This window comes from Lycium barbarum, chromosome 5 (assembly GCF_019175385.1).
Source record: "Lycium barbarum isolate Lr01 chromosome 5, ASM1917538v2, whole genome shotgun sequence".
NCBI classification, from domain to species: domain Eukaryota; kingdom Viridiplantae; phylum Streptophyta; class Magnoliopsida; order Solanales; family Solanaceae; genus Lycium; species Lycium barbarum.
Window position 1 is genome coordinate 9969975 of NC_083341.1, and position 12132 is coordinate 9982106.

Consider the following 12132-nt stretch of genomic DNA (forward strand, 5'->3'; position numbering starts at 1 on the left):
TTCTATGTATATATGACTTAATATAGAACCCGATGATCGAAACCAATAAGCACAAAAGAAATTTAATAAAAAACATTTCACATAAAATGAAAACAGAACTCAAGTTTCTGGCTCAGCTACATATATACTTATAATTTGCGTCCGTCATTTATTTCCTTTGAAAAGAAAAGAGAAATCCATTATACAATTTGGTCATCCTAGGTCTTTTCTGCAATTTGTAGACTCTCCAATGTCTAGTGGGCTGAATGAAATGGCCCAAAAGAGCACAAGAACTTAATCCCCAACTCTAAACCAATTACTAACAAAGTATAAAACCACGACTATTTTCCGATTACAAAATGTCACTATACAAGTACATAGAAACTCATTCCAGTGGCATTTGGTGGAAGTTTCACTTACAATAAGTGTGGGTTCAATTCTCACTATTCTCCGCAATGTCAAGAACGGGACAGTATACGAGTATACAAAAACTCGTTCCACGTGTCTGGCAATCCCGGGAGGCACCAATGAAGACAATCGGCATACATAGCTGGATCAGTTTGCTGTTGTGATGTGAGCTTTTTTCCTTGTCGAATTGTGTAGATGGAAGTGTATGCATCTTTTCTATACTCCGATAGACTTGTGATATTCATGAAATATACTGGAATTTTCATTGATTGAGTCACATTTGATGCTATAGCAAATAGCTTCTTATTTGTCCCAACATTTAGTGGCATTGACATGTTCAGTACTGGTGTTGTCTCCTTTGCACATTTTATCCCATTTGGATTGTTCCAATCCGTACTCCTGTTTCAGGCATTTCCATATGTGCAACAATTATTAGTTTACTTGCAGAAGTTGCTGTTCATCAACCAAAGAGCTAAAAGAAATTACTTAAGTTTTGTGTATTAACGGTGTAAGAAATATTTATACAATCATATCATCTAATGAAAACGTACTAGTAAGTGACTCTATTTAATACTTCCATCATTTCAATTTGTGTCTTACTTTCTTTATTTAAAGTTTGTTTAAAAAAGAATGTCATATTTCTATATTTAGTAGCTCTTAAATTCTTGCATCCTATATTACATGTTTAAGACCACAAGATTCAAAATACATTTTGATACATTACATGCACCTTTAATTTAACAACACAAGATTCAAAAGTCTTCTTATTTTCTTAAATTTCGTGTTGTACTCAAACTAAGACATATAAAATGAAATGGAAGGAGTAGCATTGATGGATAACCTAGAATAAATAGTAACATGTTATAACAGATTAAATCGCATAGTGTAAGAAATTCATCACATTGTTTGTATGTAAACAGAGGCGGACCCAGGATTTAAACTCTATGGGTTCAAACTTAAGATTTTTAGCATTGAACTCATTATATTTTTAAAGTTAGGGGTTCATATCTACTATTTATTACAATTTCAGTAATTTTTTACACACAAATTTATGCTCCGCGTCGAAAGTTTGGTGTTGTACATGTTACACCTCTCATTTTCACATGTTGAGTTTCGCCGAATGCTAATTGTCCTAGCTTTGGGAAGTAGGATAAATTTTTCGAGGTCATGGGAATAGATATGTCCATTTTGGGTATATAATGAAGAAAAACCATGTTTAGTAAGCTTCGGGAAGGTCTAAGACTCGTCGGATCATCGGAGTTAAGTTTCGGAGAGAGTTTGGCAAAAATATCACATTCTGGCGCACTTTGCGGCGCAACCTGCGACCAGCAAACACGACATGCGGCCACGCAGTTGCGCAGCAAAGTGTGCCAGTGAAATTTTGTGGTTCTGCATGGTTTGCGACACAACATGCGTTTAGCAAAGCATGCTTTGCGTCTAGCAAAGCGTGCCACATGTTGTGTCGGTCCAGAATTTTCTGGACCACAAGAAAAATCAAAGGAAAGCCAAGATCAACCACTTCAAATCCATGAAAACAAGTGTGTAAAACTTAGTAAAAGTTCATCTATCTCAAGAAAACCCAAAGGAAGTGAAGTAAGGTTTTGGTGCTAGAAGAGTATTTCCATTCAAGGCTTGTTTCTACGCTATCTAAGGTAAGTTTCATGGTATTTTCATGATGTTTGAAGTATTGATAAGTTGAAACACTTGGATTGTAGAAGAATATAGAAAATGGGTCATAAAGGAGTGAATAGTGTCATTGTTGAACAATAGTTGGATTGAATTACGAATATTGGTATGTTGAGATTGTAAGCATGTTATGAATGACCTATAGAACATGGAATGGGTATTGTATATGATAAAACACGATAATGAGCTATAACCATAATTGTGGAGAAATTGAAAGGAAATGGCGAATTGTGGCAAATGTGGATAAATGATGATTGTTGGTTGCAATATTGTGAATGTTGATATGAACGTTTGGGAGCTGATATAGAACATGGGAAAAGTAGTAGAAACAAAGGAAATGCTTCCCAATTTTCTTTAGCTTTAGTAAGCACGTTTAAGTAATCGATTGGCTAATGTTCATGCGACTTCTCTTGAAGGTAGAAACGTGAGCATCAAAGGAGAACAAGTACGCGATAGATTAGCTAAACGAAAAAGGTATGTAAGGCTATTCCCTTTCCTTCAAAGGCATGACTCTTGTTTCATAATTTCTTCCCTATACTTCCATGACCTTCTTACATCCCTAAAGATGAAGTTTGAGGAACTTTGAAAACTTCTTACGAGTTACGTTCCATAACGATAAAGACGACAATGATGACTTCATGATGCAGATATTTCTATGCTTATGATTTCATTGATACTATTTGTCCTTGCTGCCTCACCTCAGAATATTAGTTCTTTCAAGGTGAGACTTATGGTGAGGACGACGCCATAATGTAATCAGAGGTTTACGACCTTACGTCACTCCGATAAAGTGCACTTTTGTTTGGGCTCTCATGCATGTTGCGTATATTATCTGTGTATATGATATGTATACGTATATAGGGGACATGGGGAAAGGTGAGGTGCTATAAACACATAGCCACCTGATCAGCTGGTATCTTATGATATCATCCCGGACGCGGGATGCCCGGACGCGAGATATATGGGTAATGGATCGGGTCGTACGTTCCGCGGCAATTTATTGATATATGATGATATATGGATCGGGATGCACATTCCGCAGCAATATATGATGTGGCGATATTTTTACGAGCATGCATGCATGACTTCGCCTTAAGAGGCAAGCAGTCACCGGTTATTTTCTTACCTTTATTTTATCTTTCTGTTTCTTTGTTATTTTATGATGCATGCCTTACATACTCAGTACATTGCTCGTACTGACGTCCCTTTTTCTCTGGACGCTGTGTTCATGACCACAGGTAGACAGGGAGACGACCCAGCTTCCTAGGAGCCATACCAGCTCGCACAAGAGCACTTCCATATTCCGGAGGTGCAGTTCTAATATATTCTTTTGTGTACATACTTGGATATGGCGGGGTCCTGTCCCGTCCTTATGTCTAGCACTCCAGTAGAGGCTCGTAGATACACAGTGTGGGTTAGATAGTCTCACAAGATGTCGTTATGTGGATATATATATATATATTATTTTGATGACCGAGAGGCATATGTATATAAAAGTATTATGTTCCAAATGAGGGATGGTTTTCTTATAAATTGAGCATGAATTTGATGAAAGAATGTTTAATAAGTATGATGAGTAGTAGAACGAGTGGTGCTCGGTGGTTAGCCCCAGGTACCCGTCGCGGCCCTAGTCGGGTCGTGACAGTATATGAGCTCTTTGTTGAGATGCTCGATCGAGCTTAATCGAGCAACAATGGCGGAGAAATAAAAAGAAACCCTAACGGGTCAGAGAAGAGAGAAAAAGTAAGTCGGTGTAAAATAATGAAATGAACTTGTTGACTTTTCCATTCCCAAAATATCTGTGTATATACAAAGTGAATCCAAAATGAATTAAAAGAAATACAATTGGGTCGGGTCCTTAGGACTAAGTGGGTTGCAGTGTGCTTAAGTGATTGGGCCTTCTGAGTTGGTCTTCACACACACCCCTCCCCCCTTAAGCTGGAGGGTGGGGACACACCCAGCTTGGATAAAATGCCATGATGGACTGCACCAGGAAGAGGTTTTGTCATAATATCAGCCAGCTAATCAACATTGGAGATGTAGTATAAGGTGATTAATCCAGATGACAAACATTCACGAACATAATGACAATAAACCTCGATGTGTTTGGTACGCTCATGGAAGACTGGATTCTTAGCCATGTGGATGGCAGCTTGACTATCACAAAAAATAGGAACAGGATCAGTAATATTCAACCCAAGATCACCTAGCAGCCTGACAAGCCATGAAAGTTCAGCAACCACTTTTCGAAGAGCTCTATATTCAACCTCTGCAAATGATAAGGAAATAGTGGGTTATTTCTTGCTTTTCCAAGACACAGTACTGCCACCCAATGTGATAAAGTAGCTAGAAACAGATTTGCGAGAGATGGAGCCAGCAGCCTAGTCAGAATCTGAGTATGCTTGAAGAGAAAAATCAGATATACTAGAAAGCAAAATACCCTGATCTGGACTTTGGGAGAGATATCGAAGAACATGCAAATCAGCCATCATATGTGGGACTTGGGCCTGTCTAAGACCATATAATGATTTTCTAAGCTTGCAAACCAAGGGGACAGTAGAAGTGTTTGAGGAAGAAACAGTAAGACCAGGTGGGATCTTCATATAAACCTCTTCATGGAGATCACCATGAAGGAAAGCATTATTCACATATAATTGAAAAACTGTCCAACCCCTTTTAACGGCAAGTTGAGTAAGCATTTGATAGTTGTAAGCTTGATGACAGGTGAAAAAGTCTCAGTGAAGTCAATGCCCTCTTTTTCTATGTCCCCTCTAATGACAAGTCGAGCTTTGTATCTTTCAATAGAACCATCAGCCCTCTGCTTAACCTTGTAAACCCATTTGCAAGGGATGGCTTTCTTGTGGGAGGGGAGAGGGACAATATCCCAAGTGTGATTTGCATCTAGGGCCTGAAATTCTTTTAACATAGCTTCTTGCCAAGCAGGCTGAGAGGCAGCCTGTTGATAAAACTGAGGTTCATGTACATGAATATCCCTACTGGGAACCTTAAATGGACCAGAAACTAAGAGCATATATAATCAGAGAGGTCAGATGGTTGGGCCTTGCTTCTGGTAGAAGCCTTAGGTGGACGGACAAGAGGAACGATGGGAGGTTGAGTTGGTAAAACTGGAAAACCAGGAGGTGAAGCAGGTGGAGTTTGGGTAGGAGGAGATGACCAAGCTGGAGTTTGTGATGTGGAGGTGAAAAAGGAGGTTGAGTGTGAACTGGAACATAAGATCTGGGTGAGAAATCCATAAATAGAGGAGCAGGTGTTGGAGGAAATAGAGATGTAGTAGGGGAAGATATGTTCATGGAAAATCACATCTCTAGAGTAGAAGATTGAGTGATTGTTGAGATTTAAGAGTTTGTAACCTTTCTTACCATAAGGATAGCCTAAGAAGAGAGATTTGATTGCCCTAGATTGAAATTTATCTCTACCAGCCTTAGGAGAGGTGGCAAAACAGAGACAACCAAATGACCTAAGATGATCATAAGTAGGTGGAAGATGATGAAATTTTTCAAAGGGAGAGGTCTGATTTAGCACAGAGGAAGGCATTCTATTTATTAAGTATGTGGCTGTAAGGACACAATCACCCCAGTATTTGAGAGGAAGGTTTGATTGAAAAAGTAAAGCTCTAGCCACTTCAAGAAGATGTTTGTGTTTCCTTTCCACTGTTGTGGGGTGTGTGGAATGGTAGTTTGATGAAGAATCCCTTGGCTGGAAAAAGAAAAAAAAACAACAGCTTCAGTGCTACTACCAAGCTCATAAGCATTGTCTGACCTAAAGATCCGTACTTTAGATTTGAAATGGACAGTAACCATAGAGGTAAGAGCTTTGAGAACAACAAATGCATTGCTTTTGCAAGAAAGGAGGTGAGTCCATGTTATTCTTGTGTAATCATCTACCAATGTCAAAAAGTACCTAAACCCATTATAAGTCCTAGTGTTATATGGTCCCCAAGTGTCTACATGGACAAGTTGAAAAGGAGCTGTGAAGTGAATTGTGCTATCATGAAAGGGTAATCTTTGTTGTCTAGCCATGGGGCAAACTGTACAGACAAAAGGTTGCTTGGAAGAAACTTTATCTGATAGGAAAGGGATAGATGTCATTTTGTGAAAAGGCATATGGCCAAGTCGTTGATGCCAAAATATGTCCATTTTATTCACAACATAAGCTTGATTACAAGTAGAACTCTGATCACAAGTAGCAGGGAAATTCTTAGGACTATTTACAAAGTTGAATTGCTTATTGGAATTATTAGTAAAGCAAGCAGAAATAGAAGATTTAGAAGGGACAATAGAATTGAGACTATTACAAACATTTGAGAGAAAACTAAAATCAGGGTAAACAGTAGGAAGTTGTGATGAACTGGTGGAGGAGGATGGAAAAAGATCAGCATCAAGATGCAAATAGTAGAGCCTCCCAACAGCCTTACCAATTACCAGTGGCTTCTTCTGAGAAGGGCCCTGTAACAAGCAATGATGTTTAGTAAGCAGTGCTACATAGTTCAACTGAGAAATGAGTTGATGTAAAGAAATTAAGTTGAAGTGGAAAGAAAGAACTAAGAGAACATTTAATAAAATTATGTCATTTCTGAGATGTAAGGATCCAGTTGATATAACCTTAACTTTGTATCCATTTGGAAGAGTGACAAGAAAAGGTTTAGGTAATGGTGAGATATTGTGGAGTAAATGTTTGTGAGGGGTCATATAATTAGTTGCCCCAGAGTCTAGGATCCAAGGATTAAGTCCTAGTTGTGAAGTTTCACATACATGAGATCCTACAGAATTTACAGCATATGCAGTAAACAAACCTGCAAAGTGAGCAACACCTGATTCTTCTGAAGAAATATGACCAGAACCATAACCAGTAGATGACAAGTGAGTACTGATGAAACATGGCTTGAAGTTGTTGAAGTTGCTCAGAAGAAAAACCATAAGTTGCAGCTGGAATACTTTGTGGAACAGATGAGGGAGTAAGATCAAGTGGAGGGACCTCAGTTTGGACACAAGATGCTGACTTTCTGGGTTTTGTGAACTTGAAATCAGAGGGATACCCATGCAACTTATAACATTTCTCAATGGTATGATTGGTCTTTTTGCAGTACTTACAATAAAGACCACCAGGTTGACCAATAGTTGCACCAGGCCCCAAACTGCTTCTTGTGTCAAAACCATTAGGCCTATTAGAAACTACACCCCTTCTTAGTTCAAAATTCACCTTCTGAGTGAACTTGTTGGGATTGTTGTAAGGTCCAAAACTTAGGAAGGCAGTAGAGTCACTTGAGAAACTTGAGTTAGAAAGAAGAATTTCTCTTTAACTCTCATCTTGTTGTAGAAGGGAGTATGATTTACTTATGGAAGGAAGTGGATTTATCATCAAGATGTTACTCTTGACTGTGGAGTAAGAATTATTCAGACCACTTAGGAATTGAAAAAGCGCTGGTCCTCAATGAATTTGGGCAAAGCTCCATATGTGCATGTTGGCCTAACATAAGCACAATTAAGTCCATCCCACAAGTTTCTAAGCTTGGTGAAATAAGTAGCTATATCAGAGGAGCCTTGACTTGTGAAGGCAATTTCTCTCTGAATCTGAATTTATTTGGAACCATTAGAGTTTCCAAATCTTTGGTTAATGTCCTCCCAGACTTCCTTAGCAGTTTTCATACACACTACACTAGTAGCTATCTCCCTAGACACAGAGTTGGTTATCCGAGCTTTCACCATGTCATTACATCTTTCCCAATAAGGAAAAAATGGAGAATCAACTGTTGGTTTATCATTTCTACCATCAATAAGCCCTAGCTTGTTCTTAGCTGATAAGGAGGTCAACATACTACTTCTCCAAGTAACAAAACCACATCCATTGAAAGGAACAACCACGAGTTGGCAACCAGGACTGTCAGACGGGTGGACATAGAAAACATGGAAGGAATCAAGTGTGGAAGGACTAAAACCTTCCGTACCAAGGTTAGAAGTACCAGACGTGGTAGTTGTACGGGTCACATTAACAGGATTTGTATTCGAAACCATGATTATACACGCAGCAACACACAACACAAATTCTCAAGTATACGATATGAAAAATAACATAACGCGACAAAGCAGCGGAAATCAAATTCTATTAGATTAGATATGAAGATAGAGTAGATAATACCCGGCTTTTTCTTCAACCTGAAAAAGTAAAGGCCTTGTTTAACTGTGAAACCCTAGAAACCGTAAAAAAATCCCAAAATCGCTGAGAATCACCACAAATCAAAACTACGATAACTTGATTAACACTCGAAATTGAAAACCTGATGAGAAATTCCTTGATTTCAGTAACAAGGAGAAGCGAAACCAAAAGATCGAAATTAAAAATCGAACTCTAGACTTGATAATGAAATCTTCAACCATAATCGTCAAAATTACTATTGGAACAAAGCTTGTAGCAAGGTGATTCTTATACTCCGCTCTGATACCATGTTGGATGCTCAATCGAGCTTAATCGAGCAACAATGGTGGAGAATAAAAAGAAACCCTAACGGGTCAGAGAAGAAAGAGAAAGTAAGTCGGTGTAAAATAATGAAATTAACTTGTTGACTTTTCCATTCCCAAAATATCTGTGTATATATAAAGTGAATCCAAAATGAATTAAAAGCAACACAGTAAAGAAATACAATTGGGCCGGATTCTTAAGACTAAGTGGGCCGCAGTGTGCTTAAGTGACTGGGCCTTCTGTGTTGGTCTTCACACTCTTGGTCTTGAAGATAAAAACGAACACCTAACAATATATTTGTGGGCTTGGCATATAAGTTGCTATACTTTTATAATTTATGAATCGGTTGAAGTACAACGAGATTTAAGGCTACTAGTATAATATATGCATAATACGACTACATTAGTTATATAATAACCCAAAATATGTATGAGTTCCCTACGTATACGGGTTCGCAGAACTTAATGGCTTTGACACAAATTATGTATTTGCCTTAACAATTCACTTATTAATATCCATAAATAATTTGCCCGTAATTTGCCTTTTCTAGAATTCAAATCTATAAAGTCAAAATTCTAGCTTTAACTGTGCATGTAATTAGCTAACTACTTTCTCCCCACTTGAGTTAATATATAAGATTTCAATTAGCAGTACATTAAGTACGTACTAGCCTACTAGGTACGCATTAAATGTAATTCGTTAAGCTAATTCAAATACTTTAAAAATGAAGAAATTGAATACAACAAAATCATGATGTAATAAGCAAAACTTGGATATGTTGTTTTCCTCATGAATTAATTAAATGTATTGCAGCAAACGCAGAGAGGGGAGAGCAGATGCATGCGCATTATTATGATATTCCTAATAAGTACCATAGTAATTTTTAAATATATGGACGATAATTAAAACGAGTTTTAATTTCTTGTCACCAACAATTCGACGTGGGGGGTGGTTGGGGAGTAGGAGTTGATGGCACGATTAAGGTTCTTAAACAATTATTAAGGTAAGGGTCAATGACGTATGGGAAGTGATAATTACCTTTAGGTTTGAGAAAGTTAAAAGAGTAACGAAGCTTTGTTTCTTCTTTTTCTTTGTACACCAACATAAGATATATATACCTACATGAGTCTGCTTCTCATTTCACTTGTGAAAAGTTTGTATATATGATGGATGACCCCTTTACATTCCTTCGTTTCAAAGTTAATATAGCTTTCCGGTATGCATATATTTTAACCCATTTATAAGAACAAGAGAACATTTGAAATAAGGATAAGAAGAAAAGAGAGCAGCCCAAGCACGGAACACACTGTGTTTGCACAGGGTGGGAGAAAGGCCACATCCTAAAGGAAATGATACATTTAGGAGGAGGAAATAGGCTGAGTGGAAAAGAAGAAAGTGAAGAAGTAAATACTTACAAATCTCTCATTATACTATTATATAAGTGCCAAAGTAATGATTTTGTCGTCCTTAGTCACATTCCAATCATCTGGTTGTGAAGTTTGCTAACCAAAGTGATTTGTTTTTCCACATATGCCCTTACATTTGCTATTTCTTACTTTGCAGACCAAAGTGTCTTTCCAGTAAATTGAAATGCTTCCAAACCCTTTTTACATAACCCTTTAGATCAACTTTTTACAAGGTTAAGTAGGACTATACTTTTTTATATGTTTTATTTTTATCCCTACTTTATTCCTTTATTACTTAAAGTTGTCACATTTAATTTGGTAAATATAGTAAACTTTGAGCCTCTTTAAAATGCTTCAAAAGTTATGAATAGTGATGATGCCATATAACATAAACACCAATGCACAAAGATAATAAAAATTACTATTATATATAAGAGCAAATGTGGGGACTTTATTTTCCAATTTTTTTAAAAAATTTTAATTAATTACTTTTAGGTCCTAATCTTATTTATTTAAGTCAATTTTTTTGTTTTTTATTTTTAAGATCTACTTTTCAAAAGCTATCGAACCTAGAGACTTTTATAGTCCTCACAATAATTTTTAAAAAAATTTAAAACTTTTTAATTAATTACTTTTAGGTCCTAATCTTATTTATTTAAGTCAATTTTTTTATTTTTTGTTTTTAAGGTCTATTTTTGAAAAGCTATCGAACCTCCGACCTCATTTTTCATGTTCTTTGATTTTCTGGTTGGTGCTCGATGTCCGCATTTGAGCCCAACTAATCCAGATAATTCGCACTGTATCGCGCCTATTCGGGGGGAGCGCTTCCTCCAAAGATTTTTTCCATATCCATGTTCGAACCCCTAATCCCTAATTAAGAGAGGAACAGTTTTATCCACTGCACAAGTTAAATTATGTATTTGTCTTAAAAGTTCATTAACTATGTATAGATTATTATATTTCATTAGTTAAAATATCTACTTTTATATCTTGAGTTTGGGTCCGGGCTTAGCACGGGCCTCACAAAACTAGTCTTTAGTATAAGTGCAAATATTATATTAGAAGTTAAGATTAAAAAAAAAAATTTAAAAAAAAAATAAGAGTGATCCTTTAGCTTATGGATGTTTTTTTTTTTTTGTTTTCACTCCTGTCATTTTAAAATCTTTGACCACAAAGATGAGCTTATGGATGGTTTTTTTTTTTCGCTCCTGTCATTTTAAAATCTTTGACCACAAAGATGATCTTTTTTCTATGGTCATGTAACCTTTTTTTGTTAGTTTAAGTTTACGAGGCTTACACAATCAGTTAAAATTCTCAAATAACTTCTTTTAAATTCTAAAATTGAAAAATAAATCAATATAATAGAATTTCAAATGTTATATGTGAAACTTTAGAAAATTATTATGGAATTCCGCTTATGTAATTTAAAATTTCATGATAATTATCGTCCAATAATAGAAGAAAAAATAACCTAATAATACCAGTTAAGACTCTATATTACAAAACATACGTATACTTTCCCTTATTTACAAAACATAACAACTTAATTACAAAACATATAATAGATCTAGAAAAATTAAAAGCGCACCCTTTTCTTCCCCTTTCCCCCCTTCTCTGTTCCGATCTACTTTCTCTCTCTCGATGGACTGAAAGGGATCGCCGATGATGGCGAAGTGTAATCCCTGTCCTTGAGTGTTTCTGTACGTATTGTCTGTGAATCAATAAGGGTAAACCAAAGAAAGAAAATGGAGACAGAATTGTTCGTCTGTGGTGTCGCAAAACTGAAAAATTGGTAGAGGGGATGGTGGTATGGTGCTACACATGGTTGTCGGAGTCACTACTCTGTTTTAATCTGTCTATACGAGAGTTTGTGCTCTCTAATTCATTATATGTCCAAGAATCCCTCCGGTTCTCAGTCTTTTTGCCAAAATCCCCAAATACTCTTTGTTATCTCTAACTCTTTATGCTTATGAGTGAAAAATCGAAAAGGAATGTTTTTTATTTGTATTGTGCCGATATGTTTATGGAATTGGAGCAGGTGAAGAGTGATTAATAACGGTAGAATCGTGACTTATGTCAAGCATAAAATTGTATGAATAATGGTAGAATTGTGACTTATGTTATAGAAAATTGTATTTTAAGTTTCGTATATTGTTGTAGTTACATTAAATTTGTA